The sequence below is a fragment of the Ambystoma mexicanum genome, chromosome 2p (genome assembly GCF_040938575.1).
Source record: "Ambystoma mexicanum isolate Mex_15411 chromosome 2p, UKY_AmexF1_1, whole genome shotgun sequence".
Classification (NCBI taxonomy): domain Eukaryota; kingdom Metazoa; phylum Chordata; class Amphibia; order Caudata; family Ambystomatidae; genus Ambystoma; species Ambystoma mexicanum.
This window is the reverse complement of record NC_090923.1, coordinates 1,203,227,033-1,203,241,966: the sequence shown is the minus strand read 5'-3', so window position 1 is coordinate 1,203,241,966 and position 14,934 is coordinate 1,203,227,033. Positions and strand designations below refer to the sequence as shown.

At 43.8% G+C, this 14,934-nt stretch overlaps 1 protein-coding gene across 3 annotated transcripts in view; it reads right to left on the bottom strand.

Moving 5' to 3' along the window:
- Positions 1-14,934, bottom strand: part of IRAK1 (interleukin 1 receptor associated kinase 1) — a 956,043-nt gene that overhangs the window by 786,967 nt on the left and 154,142 nt on the right. Inside the window, exon 1 of one of the 3 annotated variants that reach the window (XM_069645437.1) lies at positions 7,563-7,581. The exons of the other annotated variants lie outside the window; for them this stretch is intronic. The gene's annotated coding sequence lies outside the window, so the exon portion shown is untranslated. Of the gene's footprint in view, positions 1-7,562; positions 7,582-14,934 lie in introns of those variants that run through there. 3 annotated transcript variants of the gene reach the window in all.

Genomic DNA, 14,934 nt, shown 5'->3' with positions numbered 1-14,934 from the left:
CCCCACCTCTTGCCTAATGGCATTTGCTTGTTTTCTCACGGCAAATGCAATTTTTCAGCTTTTTCATTATCAGATAATTAAGGGTGCTACCCTTGGTGATCTCTTGATTCGAAAGGAAAAAAAAAATGTCAGTTTTCCAATTCTGATCATGACACAATACTTCATGGGGACATAGCTACAATTTTGGGAGAAGGGGCCACTCCCTTCTCCATCAAATATTTTTTAAAAACACTACTGGCTGCATCGGGCCCAAGTTGTTTCAGACCTGGCCCAAATCCAGCCGTTGAGCGGTGCAGTGGATAAAAAAAGTCCTTTTTTTGTCTATGGAGAAATTAAGGGGGAGAAGGCCGAAAGTGCTTTTGTTTCTATTTATGAATGACTTAACAAATATTTCCCAGACTTTTCAGGGTGTGGGGGGATTGTAGGGAGGAGGGTGGTGAGGGTGGGCCCAGGCGTACAAAATTGTATGCAAAATGTCATCCAAATCCGTCACACGAGTTAAAAGTTATTAGCAATACATTTCCGAAGGCACTCACTACTCACCTTAGCTATAGGGCAGCGACCACAGCCCTATAAAATATATTTATGATATGTTACTCACCGTAATCGTATCTGAGGCTTCTATCTGCTTAGATTCACATGCTATGCATAGGCCGACATCTAGTAGAAGCTGCTGAGCATTACAGTTGTTTTTCAAAATTCGAAAAGGGTCGTCGACAGGGTTTGCCAGTAATACTATCCCTAGTGCAACGTCCACTTTATCCATGGTCCTTCACGCGTCGCGGTCCCTCAGATTGTTTTGTTTCCGACATGAGGGAGCATGAAGTGTATCGCGAGAACAGGTGTATCCAAGCAGATAAATATCAAAGAAGCTCATATAACTAACATCCATGCACCATCTCAGGGGAGGAAGGGTGGGCGCATGTGAATCTAAGCAGATACAATATTCAGAAATACGAATACGGTGAGTGATGTATCCTTTCTGAGGGTTCTGGAATCTGCCTAGATCACAGGCTATGCATAGATTAGCGAGCAGTGTTAGGAGAAGTTGGTGGGTAGTGAGAAGGAACAGTGGCAAATAGATGTTTTAGAACCACTTTTCCCACCTGTGCATCTGCTTTGGAATGAGTGTCGATGCAGTAGTGCCGAGTGAAAGTGTGTACTGAGCTCCATGTAGCTGCTTTGCAAATGCTGTCTAAGGGGACATGTGCGATAAAAGCCAGAGTAGCTCCTGTGTTCCTTGTGGAGTGAGCTCTCGGTGAGAAAGGCAGCGTTTTGTTTGATAATGAATAACAGTTGTATGCATCTGACTATCGATCTGGAAATGGCATTTTTGGACAGTCTCCCTCTCTACCTGGTGCTACGGAGACAAACAGTTGGTCTGTTTTTCTCAGCGGTCTGGTCTTGTTTAGATAGTAAAGAACCGCCCTCCTCTCATCCAGTGTGTGGAGTTTTACCTCAGCTGAGCTTGTTGGATTCTGAAAGAAGTCCGGTAGCTCAATGGATTGGTTCACATGGAATTTCGAAATTAATTTAGGAGAGAACCTCGGATGTGTGCGTAAAACCAATTTATCTTCATGAATGATAAAGAAAGGGTCCTGCACCGACAAAGCTTGCAATTCAATAACTATTTTTATGGAAGTAATAGCCACTGTTGTGGTAGATTAAGGTGTCCGAACTCTATGACCCCAGGAGCCAAGCTGCCAGGTTCATTGAAGGTGGTTGAGGGTGTACTGTTATTCCCCTGTGTTGGGTCAACAGCTTTGTCTGGCACAGGAGTTTGATGGGATCACACATAGCCTATTTACGCAGACGTGGATACCATGGCTGTCTTGCCCACATGAGAGAAACTAGGATGAGCCTCATTTGTTCTCTGTGAATCTTGTGCACTACCTTGCTCATTAAGGAAGTCGGCGGAAAAGCGTAAGTAAATCTCCCTGACCAGTTCATCTAATATTGAAAATATTGTCTAGCTGAGTTTATTGTGTTTGGATACCAAAGTGTTCAGCTGCTTTAATTGACATGTTGTTATGGGGAGGCTGATTGTCCACTGACAAGTCCTGATGAATTGATGAGGCCAGGGTATCATCCTCCTCATCCTAATAATAATAATAATGATGATGATGATGATGATGTTGATCATCAGACTGCTGGTAGTTTTATCATCCTCAGTGTCTGCATGGACATCTTACAGATCACCTAGGACTGTACTTAACACAGATAGAGACTCAGGACGAGCTTTCTTAGCTCGGGGCTGGGAGCTGGAAGCCTCAGTTGTAGGAGGTGTAACTTGAATGTTTTAGTAAGCCTGTGGGTTTTTTATTCGAAGAAATTGGCCATAAAGGTCATTCTAGTCATGAACCCGTCTAGGTCTTCCGCAGTCCATAGGGCTGATCTGGGAATGACACCAGGGAACTGAGGGGTAAAGTCTTGTCCTAGGGGTGTGGGATGGCCCTGGGGTGTGGACTGGTCCTTGTTCTTTAAGGCTTCTGCCAATGAACCCTCTTCTTGTGGGACAGTGGTTTTCCCTAGTAGTAGGGGTAGACTTGTCCTTATTTGACTTATCTTTATGATTTGGTCTCTTGGAGGAGTTTTTTTGGAGTGCTTAGACTTCAGCAGGCTCTCAGGAACGTGTTTTTCTTCACTGTGGGGGATAAAGTTGATTTTTTTTGAGACTACAGCCGTTTGACAAAGGATGCCGACTTTCAGCACTGGAGCAGACCGCCGCCTCACCTTCTGACGTTCGTTCGGTCGATGTTTTGGGGGCGGCATCTTGACGGTCTTTAGACTTGTGGGTGTGTCATGGGGCGATCGGGACTTCAAGTGCCCAGAGGACAGGGATTCAGTGGATCTCCCCCTTGACGCCGTATTTGGGCGTTACGTCGACTGTGTTGAATCCTTGCCCTGGGATGTGCGTTTAGTGACGGGGTAGTGTTAGTGGCTATGCCACCGGGTGTCATCCCTGTAACAGAGCCGCCGGCCTGTCTCTTGGGGTTGGGGCCCTGCGCTTGGGAACCTAACTGTTCCCCGTCGCCCTAGCTGTCTGAAAAGAACGCAACACTGCCATCACTGAAGGCTCCCTCCACATCCATGGCGGCCTCGGCCTGCATGGCGTAATGGGCCCAGCGTTTCATTCTACGGTCTCTTAGAGTCTTTGGTTTGAAGAGCTTGCAGGCTCAACAATGGCCCTCGTCGTTGTCACGGGCTAGACAAAAGTTGTACACCCGTTGCTCGTCTATCCAAAGGAATTTTTTATAGCATGTGGGGCAACATTTAAAAGGGGTTCTATCCATGTCTAAGGGGAATGGCAGCGAGGCGAAAATGGGAATGGAGGGGAAAATACATTCTTCAATGACTGCCCCTCACTCTCCCTACTGTAAGGGCCTAGGCCCGGTGGGTTTTCCAAGGCCAAAAGGGTCTTTTGAATCTGGAATTCGTCTGACAGTTGTCTTTTCCACCACATCGATGAATACATCGAAGTCAGTAAGGAAAAGGACAGAAAGAGTATACTCATTTTAATTTGTCATAAGCAATGGCGTTAACCGAAATGAACTCTGCGATAAGCGTCCGCTCACAATGGGACCTAGACGCATGAAGGACCATGGGTACAGTAGAGGTCACACTAGGGATAGTATTACTGGCATGCCCCGTCGACTTCCCTTTTCGGATTTGGAAAACAACAACTAATACTCTGCAGCTTCCACTAGATGTTGGCCTATGCATAACATGTGATCTAAGCAGATTCCCCAAGCCTCAGAAATATATATATATACATACAAGGACCACAGACTACCAAATATTAGAGAGCAAAGATAGGATGTCTCTCCAGATATCCCAGTTTAAAATGTGCAAACACTCATTTGTAAAGGACTCAATGGTTAGTAGGATATTATAGCTACACTGTGGTGTGTGTTCTTGCAGAAATGATCCGGAACCTGTTCTGTATTATAGCCGGCATACCATTAGGACTGGGATGCTGGAAAAAGGTTATATGGATAAAAACAAAAAAAAACACGAGAGATTTATTTGGGAAAGGACCACTACCTTCAACCCTCCATCTTACTTAAGAAACATTTTATGCAATTTTGAATTCCGATCAGTGTCACCTCTATATTATGTTACACAAAGAGTGTGCAGTGGGTGGGGCTCTAAAAAGATTGGTTAGAAGCTACAAAACCAAGAATTGCAATGTGCTTTTTGTGATGGTACATCCTGATGATAATCTGCTTATGAAGCTATTCTACATTCCCCCGGCTTGGATAAGACCAGACAGGTAACCCTTCTTCAACTATGTAACAAAGGTAAATACACTCTCTTATGTTTGTCTGTACCCATGTGTACTACAAGTGAAATCTTTAGAGACCGTCTTATGTGAATTACCACCTTGTGAGAGGCATGGAAAATAGCACACCAATTGGCAGTCAAGGCTCTGTGCAGCACTTAACGAAAGGGATCTACTAGACACAGATTCGAAATGCTGTTTTAGAGTATGTGCTGTACAAGTCTCCTTTTGGTGGCACCACTGCATTATTCCAATTCTCAACTTGACTTCCAAAAACACTAAATTAGCAGGGACTGGGAATTATAGGGCATTATTTGCAGAAGTCCCCATTGCAATTAAGAGATAATGCCACAGATCGTGATTTGCAGTTCTACTCGATGAAAAGCTCTCATGCGAGTCATGAGAAAAAGTCTTCAATTAATGCATTTTCTTTTCCAGAAGAAACAATTGTGTTCTTTCTCTGCTAAGCCTCTCCAGTGGGCCACCCTTACAAGTGCCTTGTACAACCTCCTGTTTAAACATGAGACTACCAGAGTAGTAATCCTCAGAGATGGGAAGTGGACCATAGACATAAACCAGGTATAAGTGTGGAGATCAAAGGGGAGCATTTTTGCTGGCAGGGGGAGTCTTACAACCAATATCAGAAACATTCTTAATTTAGGCCCAGCAATATTAAAGTGACATCTTTTCTGTCGCTCACAGGGCAAAGAGAACGTTTTAGCTACACAAGGTGTGTGTCCTTTTGATATTTTTATTCTGTACTTTAAAAGCACACTTGGTACCGGTTAAATCACCTAACAAAACATTTTCATGACGGTCTCTCCTCCTGGTTCCAACAAGACATTTGAAAAACTGTGACTTGCTTTCATCTCTTGACTCAAACAGTTTGGGGCCCAACAAAAAACTCTCCCCATCTGAACCTGCCAAATATAAAATCTCCCTACAGTAGTCCAGAAAGGTGCTACCAGGCTGGTCTTCACTGAGGCCCAGAGGATCAATCGCATGAAAATTCACTGTCTTTGTCAATTGCTGCATCACATACAAGACTCTGTCTCACCCAGAAATGCATCCATGGAAGGGCCACAAATACAGCATAGATAAAAGGGGGCGGTCAGTTTGTAACGGAAGAACCTCAACTATGAAATGTCCTTCGTAGAACAAATGCTCAACAAAAGCAATCGTTGGAAGGAAGAAAAATAAAAATCAGTTCGCCACACTTGCTTATCCCACCAGGAAATGCATTTTAAAAAACGAGAGATTGGTTTAACAACAAGGACACCACATCTATGCCAATTGACCCTTGCAGTTCAGAGGTTACAAAGAACTTGCACCTAATCTTGCCACCAATGCCTCATTCTGATATTTGCTGAAAGAATCCTAAATTCCACCTATTAAAGTCCTTTGTACTCAATGGCCATGGAAATGTTTGCCCCCAAGCTAATATCTTTCTTTCATGAACATTTCTGAACACCTCTTGAATTTGTGTTGCGCTGGGCCCTTTGATTTCTGGCTATCCACTGTACTGTGTTTGTTATTGAAACGGTCCTCAATATAAAAGAATCTTCTATTAGGAGGGGATGCAAGCACATTCTTTGTACGGATCTTGATGGACCTCTTGGCAACAGTTTCTACACTTTTGACCCTTAAGTGCAACAAGAAACTAGAATACACAAACACACCTTAAAAAGGTGATCTTGTTTTCGCCATCTAAAGTATATATGACAATATGTTATATGCTCCCATCCCACCTTCAAGTCTGGGTGACCCTCGAGGAAGGAAGTAGAAGGCACTCAAAAGGTAAACAAAAGATTATTTCTGACAGTCGACACAAGTTTGCCAGACTCTGCTGCTAAACCCATTTACAATCTTCTACTGCAAACAGATGTCAGCTTTCATTGCTTGGCGGATGACACCCAACTCCATTTCTCAGCCAATGGAGCCCTGCTCATTGATAATGCCCAACTTAAATCCCATTTTTAATGTATTTAAGGACTGAGTTTTAACATATCAAAAAGATTCTTTAATTTATAAGTGCAATTCCAGGTGCGTACACGAACTATAGCAACTTTCACTGCATCGAACACTCAAAAGATCTCTGCATTGAACACTTCTAAAAGTCTGCCACCATGCAAGTCATTGGAATCGAACAATGGTACTCAAACAAGCTCTGTACCGAGGCCACTTGGGGGATCAAATATAAGCTCCCTACAGTAAAACATCAGATGTTCCTAAAACCATGCCTTCCAATATAGAGCCTACTAAAATGAGTGCTATGGACCAGCCAGACGCCCTACCTCCCCTTCTACAATGTGTGATCTGTACCAACAAGACTCCACATCTCCATTTAAGTCTCGTCAAATGTGCCTGCAGTGTCAAGCGCAAATCATAGAAAGAGTAAGCAGAAAGAGTGTCTGCATACCTAATGTGGGGCGAGCAAGTGTGCAATCAATTCAAACACTTTCCTTGATGAGGTCAATAAGGCTCACTATTCATTGCGCCCTCCTGCTGCCCATTAGGCACAGATTCTTCTCATTGTCACCGCCCGATTCATCTTTGAACCCCAATTTCTACTCTGAGTCTTCTGCAGAGGGCCAGGGAAAGATACATCAGTTTGATTGGTTAGCTGCAGGATATTCATACATGACTAATAACTGAGCAACACAGTCTCCAATTACCATGGTTATCAGGTCTTCTCACTTATCTGAAAACTGGATTCGTTCTGCATTTAAACAAAAACTGGATGGAATATGGTGCATCATTGTTGGGCTAAAGAAGAGAACTTTTTTCCAGTATCTCGATAACACACCTAGTTACAGTCCCCACTAATCTTGTTCCCTTTGGTTTAGAAGTCTTGCAGAAAAAACACCAAGAGAAAATGGTCTGAATAGCTTTGGGTATGTTTGAGAATTGAAAAGACAAGCTATCTGGAATAAAGAAATCTATCATACTAAGCACTTAGAAATGGTTCTACAATTCCTCAAAACTATCTCAGCTGCCCAAGGCCATAATCAATGTGACAAGTGTAACTTAGGAATAATATTTCCAATGAGGACCACCAGCATACTTACGATTACACACATTCCAGTTTTATAAAAAGGAGGACACTCCACCGATGCAAGTAAGCAGAACTATTAAGCCAGCCAGGTTCAAACACTCTTGACACCACGCTTTGAATGCAATCTTTGCATTGTATAATTCTTATACAAGTGCCCTGAGCCTGGCACAGGACAGGAATAAAAGGAAGCTCAAGACAAAGCCATGAATAGCCCTAAAATGTTACCTTTTTCATGCTCTCAAACAGGGATGGTCTCCCAGCACCATAATGCACCCGGATCACAAACTGGATTGGGGATGGAGTAGAACTCTGATATCATCCTGGAGGTTTGTAGATCAGTTCCAGGATACTTGAAGTCCAGGAGTCCGACGACAGGACACTGTAGGACCTGTTCTTCACTGGGACCCTTTACTGGAAAGAGAACAGGATCCTGAGCTTCACAAACTCCATTAGTCACATTGGGAGAGCCATCAAAAAACACAAGATGGATCCTCTAGGCTTGCTCAGCGCTGCTGAACCTCATGGCTCATTAACTTTTAGTATAGTGGCCACTCAACATGTATTCTAATCCCAAGTAGCGGGAGGAGGAAAAACACCTGCTGTTGCTCTAGTTCCCCAGCAATATCCAAGGCGGGACAACCCGGTTCCGAGCCACAAATAAATGTGCCCCATTATGGACCAACTAAGCCTTTTCAACCATAGGCAGAACTCTACATATGAAACCATTTTTTCACTACAGCTACCAGAATCCTTTGAGTCTAATCAGTAACACCTGTTAAAGAAACACAGCCTCCCTGATGATTATTTGAGATAAGAAAGCGCTTGAAGGAGAACATCTACAGACAACAGAACTGCAGCAGAAGGGATCTAACCCTGTTAATACCTGTTCATCTTTGGGATTTGCAGCAGATGGGATTTAACCCTGGTGAATACTTGTCCATTTTGGGATTTAATCCAGATATATATTTTTTTGCAACAGGTTTAATTGACCAGGCCCTGGAGTGCGCGCATCGCCCGCCTTCATTTTTAGAACTCCACATCTGTTGCATGGTACTGGCGGAAACAAAGAAGCATGGGAAGGTCATGGATCTCAGTGAAACAAATTCTTCCAAATTACATACATGCAAGTTCAAGGGTCTGAAATCCCCAATGCCACCCGCACTTAGCCAAGCCACAAACCAGGACACATACCAGACTGTTGAGGGCAGCCACATCATCCACAAAGACACCGCACAGACCTTCCCCTACACTCAAAGACAGATTATGAAATCACAACTGTGCTCGGGGGTAACGGCAATGGAAGGAGGAAAGAACTAGCTATGTGCCAAGCTGCAATCAAAGAGACTAGAACAATAAGGGCTAAAGTAAAGGGTATAGGGTATACAAGTGTAATGCAGGGGGAAAAAAGAATGCATCTGTGGTATCATTAGGCGGGATGACTGACCCTATGCTAGGAGTCAGGAATGAACAGGTTGATGGTCCAAGGATGTTCTAGGATTTTTAAAATGCATTTATTACGCGCTGTAGACTGCAGGCCTCAGAGCGCACATCAACACAGGACATTTCACCAGACACGACTTCATATAGAATAGATCTTGGGAGACTGCGCAAATAGGAGTTTTTCCAGCCACTTGCAAAAAAGGCCAGCCGATGTTTTTCCTGCCGTAGATTTATGGGGCGAGTGTTCAGGCCTGGACTGGAAAGGGTCGCTTGTTAACCCTCACTCTTTTAGTTCTTGGGTTAAACTAAGCTCTGGATGTTGCTGGAGCATAACGGTCTTGATGGTTCATATAGCTTCAGACTTTGTCTGAGGTAGGAAGGTGCATTGCCATAAATTAACCTGTGGGGCAAAGATTACTTTGAAGTGTACTCTTGCAGTCACTGGCAGCCAGTGTAGTTCTTTCCTGGCGCTTGAGGTTTATTCTCTTCGAGGTACCACAGACAATTCCAACTGCCTCATTTTGAATCACTTGGAGCCTGTTTACGTAGTCTATGTTGGCACCGATAAGGAGGGCATTATAATAATCAAGTCTAGGTAGAATAATGTCCCTAACCAGGGTTTTGCCATTCTTGGTGCCATAAATGGTTTGTTGTGTCTCAGCACCACAGGGATACAACTTCCTTCAATATTCAACGTTGTGCACTGAGTGTCTAATTTAGCCCTGGAATGTGTGGATGTGAAAATCATGAGCTCGGTATTGGCACAGTTTAAAACACATCCAGTTTTTAGACATCCAGTTCTAAACCGACTCGTATATGTAGGCTAGCCTATCTAAATATTGGATGTAGTTGCCACATAGCTCCATCCAGAGTTTAAGATCATCTGTGTAGTTTGTTAACTGTATCCCCATGTCAGAGAGACCCCACAGTGTATTTGTTCTGGTCCTGAGGTGGCATCGCCCCAAAACACACCCTGGACTTCCTGTTGCTCAAGAATGAACAGATCCATTCTCTGGCATCCTTTGAGAAATGTCCTGTGGTTGCTAGGGTCTCAAACAGGCGTTTGTGGTCTAGCAAGTTGAACGCTGCTGACTGGTCTAATATCATCAGCGGCCCCAACTTGCTTCTGTCCAGAGTGTCCAGCATGTGTGTTTGGAGGTCTAATATGGTGCTCTCCATCCTGTCGTTAGCCTGAGAGCCTCATTGCCTATAATGGAGGATGCCCAAGCTTTACAGATGTTGCTGTAGCAGGGTGTTGGCAACCTTGTCCACGATCTTTAGTAGAACGGGGGTGTTGGCAATAGATCACAGATTACCACGTTCCTTGTGATTCAAGACAGGTTTTTTTTTTGTTTTTTTTTACAAGGGGGGTTACTACAACTTCTTTGGTATGCGTCAGGAACGGAGTAATGGCCGAAAGCAGCATGTACCATGCGCATGTTTATGAGTGTTATTTCCATCTCTGCCTCAATAACTGGTTTAAAGGGGAACTTTGGTTCTCCTCTATCTTCTACCACTGGCATTTCTGGTTGCATCTCTATGCTTATGCTATTTATTATTCTTCTACAAGCTAAGGTGACTGTCTAGGAATGCCTGTTGAACTTTAACACTGTCCTCTTCAGTAGGAATGAGGATTTGTGGTTGCGAGTTACATTTTCAAGTTTCCTAGAAATCTCAAATGTTTTTTGTATTGTTCTCGGCACTTTCGATGTGGTTGCTAAAAAAGCACTTTTTTTGTTTACGTAGATTTTGTTTTTATAAACTGTTCCCAGTGATTTCCAAACTGCCTTGTTTTTTTCAGATTAGTATTTCCACACACCCACTCGGCTTGTCTTTTCTCCCTTTTTAGTTCAGTGAGGGCTGCAGTAAACTATTTTTGTGGCACACTCCCTCTCTTATAACTTTTGATTTTATGGGAGCAACTTTTTCCAGGAGTGTTCCAGTTTGTGCCATAGGAGTTTACCAGCAACCCAGGTGTATCTAGGTCAGTGGTGGCGTTCATGATGAGGCACCTGCTTGATTTTGTTAAAGTTCCTACTAATCATTCTCTTGGGATTGTTGCTTTCATGTGCTGGTTTATCAGGTTGCTGCCGGGAGCACTCGCCAAACATGTAGTCGGACCAGATATACATGCTTTAGAGTCAACATTTGTCATAGTGATGTTTCGTGATGCAATCCAATCAACGATGTTACCTTTAGAATGAGTGGGTTTGTATTGTGTATTAGAATATCCATGTTTCTGAGGTGCTGCTCCAAGTTGGGTGCCTCCTTAACAGTTGTCTCTCTGATTCAACTATTAAGGTCCTTTAGTAAAATGGTTCAGCAATTAGGTTTGCTTAGAGGGGCCAAGAGATGGACCGACTCATGGCCCGACTCATTAAAGTCGGGCATGCCTTCCAGTGGGTGGTATATCAGTGTGATATTTACGCAATTGTCATTGTTGGGGGTAATCTTTAAGTGAATCATTTCACAGCCTGCACAGTCCAAGGTGGATTCAAAGCGAGTACAAAGGCCAAAAAAAAAGAAGACAATGCAAGCAACAAATAATTGGTACCAAATCAAAGGGAGTCTCACAAAGAATTTTGGATACTAGCTGGTGTCAAGAACAAAACTATGCAATAACTAAAATAAATCCAGTGCACAGAATCAAGGGAAGGAGATCTGTGAAAGATTACAGGGCTTATTTCATGAGATTGAAAGTGTGGGCAAGGTCCCTTTTATGCACAAGTGCAGTTTTACAGAAAATATCAGATACTGTAGTTCCCACAGGTGCAAAGACTGGTGTACACCGAGTGAAGCCGTCTCCTGGGGGCCTTGCACCAGTTTCGTCAAGAAACACCAATGCTGCATCCCATGAGTCAGATGCAAAGGTCGAAGGAGTGCAAGCGCATAGCTTTGCGACATGCGGGGGTCAAAGTTAAGAGGCATGGCCCAGGCATGACAGATGGCCTTTGATCTGTACAGCTGGGAAACGGCAACCACATTTGCTGAACTCCCAAGTACCAGACTGAACCTTTAAACAGTTGATCTCTGCCAGAAGGAAAAGGGAGGCAGCGAATCACTGAAGCTGGACAAGATGAGCACCAACACCTGGAGGATCAAATTGGGAAAACAAATTACCCGATTTGAACAAGGGGTCAATCCTGGAGCAAATAGGCTAGAGAGGAACCAATATGGGGAATTAATAATCAATGAGGAAAGTTGGACCTTGAAAGGTCAGGAAGGGCACAGTTTGTAAGGCATCCTTGGAGAGGAGGAGCCCGAGGCCCACAAGGAGAGACCAGAGCCTGCAACGCTGGAAACTTTGATCTACGACAGCGACCTCAGGATGGACGTGAAAATAATGCACCCAGACAGTGACCATAGACACTGGTTAAGAAATATTTGCTGGTAAGTTCAAAGAAACCCCCTAAGACAAGAGTGCAAGGGTGGGAGAAATACTTGCTGATCGAGTTGTGCCGCTATTAATGTAAGAATCCTAAGGGCGACCAGAGTAGTGAGAATATTTATGCCAAGTGGGAATACTAAAACCAGGAAAAGAAATCAATAAATAAAAAGAGCTGGGTACTCCTTCCTTGGGGCTGCGAAGTCAAAAAGAGCACAGGGCGCTATAATCGATCTGTGCGTTAGATTAGGGAGAACCTGATAAAGACCAGAAGTATTTATTTAGGTCACTGTACCCGTTCAGTATCCATCCTGATCCTAAGAACTATTCAACTCTGGAAACCTTTTTGAAACCCCAGTCCTATAGGAGTTCACCTTACCCAATCTGCTGTATTAATAACAGTGCTGAAATGGATATTGCGCTGCCGATTGTACTATTCTCTGGGGGTACATTTGAATATTTCTTTATTCATCATGTTTTCCTTTGCCAAGCAGGTCTGAGGTAGGGAACCAACATCCTCTGGTTGCAGAACTCTGTTGCTTGATTAACTGGGGTATCCAGTTAGCTCCATGCCAGGAAACCCCATATTGTTCACGTATATGGTTACTATTATGTCGCTGACATTTTAAAACCTGCAGACTTAAGGCAGCCACAGAAGACCGCCAAATGAGTAAAAATTGAGTCAGCAGAGATGGCAGTCCATGTTGTGCACCACTGCACTCGGGAGCCAGTGGGAAGGGGACATCATTTTCAAACCTAGACAGGGAAGAAGAGGATAAGAACATGTGAGGTGGGCTATAGGGAGTCCTACCCCATAACACGAAAATAAAAAAGTAAGCAAAGGATTCAAACTTGTGGGTGAAATAATTTCAGTTGGCCAATTTGCCCTCTTTATATTTTGATTAAACAGAAATGACCCAACCAAGGTAATTACATACTTAAGTGGGGCCACTGTAGAGACTTTATATGTGCCGGGTTCCTCCCGGTTCATTCCATCATTGTACTCCCATCAAGCCACTATCAGAGTTCGAGTACTAAGAGCTCTTAATTCTTCTTCAAATTCTGGCCCCTCCAGCCCCCACTTCAGATTGTGTATATATAGGACTAGCTTTCTATTGCCTTTAGTTTTCAGGATATTATCCATCTTAGTAGGAAATGGCCACTGATTAATTTAGTGTTTATTACTGTTCTTTACCCCTTTTTGACCACAGAAGATGACATTTGAGGGCACAGACCAGTCTACCGGGCCACTACCCTTGTAGGATTTCTATGAATGCAATGCCCCCAAGCAACACACATAGCCTGGTTTAAAGCCGGAATACTCGAAAGCATCTGCCCGTTTCCACACCTGTATAACCAAAAGGAAGCCAATTGAACCTGCTTTTTCTCATCATGGCAACTCCATTTGCATGGCTGGGTAGTGTCCTCTCAAAACAGTTTTGCTTTGTCCTCATTAAATCCCTGTGTGAAGCTCAGTTTTGTATGACAAAGATACAAAATGGCACAGGAGTAGACATAACCCACAGTAACTGGTACATCTGTGTAAAGGACCAGGCAATATACCTCTGGGCACATTTGTATTGACCAAGAAAGGATGGGCTTAGTACAGGAACATATCATGGAATGAGAGATTTCTTCCAAGGAGTGCTTATGGGTCCTAATGCACCAAGTACAGTATGGGCTCGTTATGTATACAGATTAACAAGGGGAGATCAATTACAATAGTTATGGGGATAGAATAGCACAACGTCCAATTGTAATTTGGGCCCCGCGGGGGGTGGGGGGGTGGTTTTTGGAGACTAGCGGTGCAGTCATGTTTCGCCAGGTGGCTGTGACTATTACTGGTCAGGGGACATCCAAGCATCATCCTGGACTAGGTCTGACTCTGGGACATCTAGTGGGTGCAACTATGGGGTCAGGGTGTCTCCTGAAACTAGTGAATGACATGCCCAGGGTGGAATTGTAAGGATCCCCTAGTCACCCCAAACTGGTCCCAATCATTTGACATGGGACAGTCTTATGCAGCCTCCCTAGCCAAGTGTCAACGGGGTGTTCTTTGCCAAACCGGGACCTTAACTCCCCAAAAGACCCCTCCCACGAATGACGCAAATAGAGAAATGAAGGTTCACAAACTTTTGAAAGTCATTCTTCAATAACTGGCATTTCACTTAGCTCTTGCTCCAATGAAAGTAAAAACTGGTAATAACCACTTTATTCTGCCCTTACGCAGTAACCATTCACATATTCATGGGGCTAGTCCAAAAGCAACACTGCCCCTTTAAGAAAGCAATGTCCTGTGTGCCAAATGGACCATGTCGGGTACATTGCGTTTATCTTGCATAACGTTACTAAGAGCCTGCTGAGGCAAATTAAGCAGATTGAACATCGTCACACAACCCACAAGAGCGAAAACACAATTACCTCAGGAATTCTTGTCAATAGACCTAGACGAACCACACCACATGTCCACACAGACCCTGAAACCAAAGCATGCTTCTCAGTAAGCCCCGCTGAGATAATTAAATGGAGCATTCACTTTGCGGCAGTGCGCATCCATGCAGACACTGAAACAGCTTGAATTTTTCAGTGAGCCTCGGTTCACAATCCAACTTAAAGCACCACCACACCACATACCCTTCCCTGCAAAGCTGCACATGGGTGACAGAACAGAAAGCCTTTACTCTACTTACCGTCACCATATTCCACTGCAAGCAGTAAACACCTACTCCAAGATATTCAGAGGCATGCAAGATCGATTCCAGAAGTAAAGAG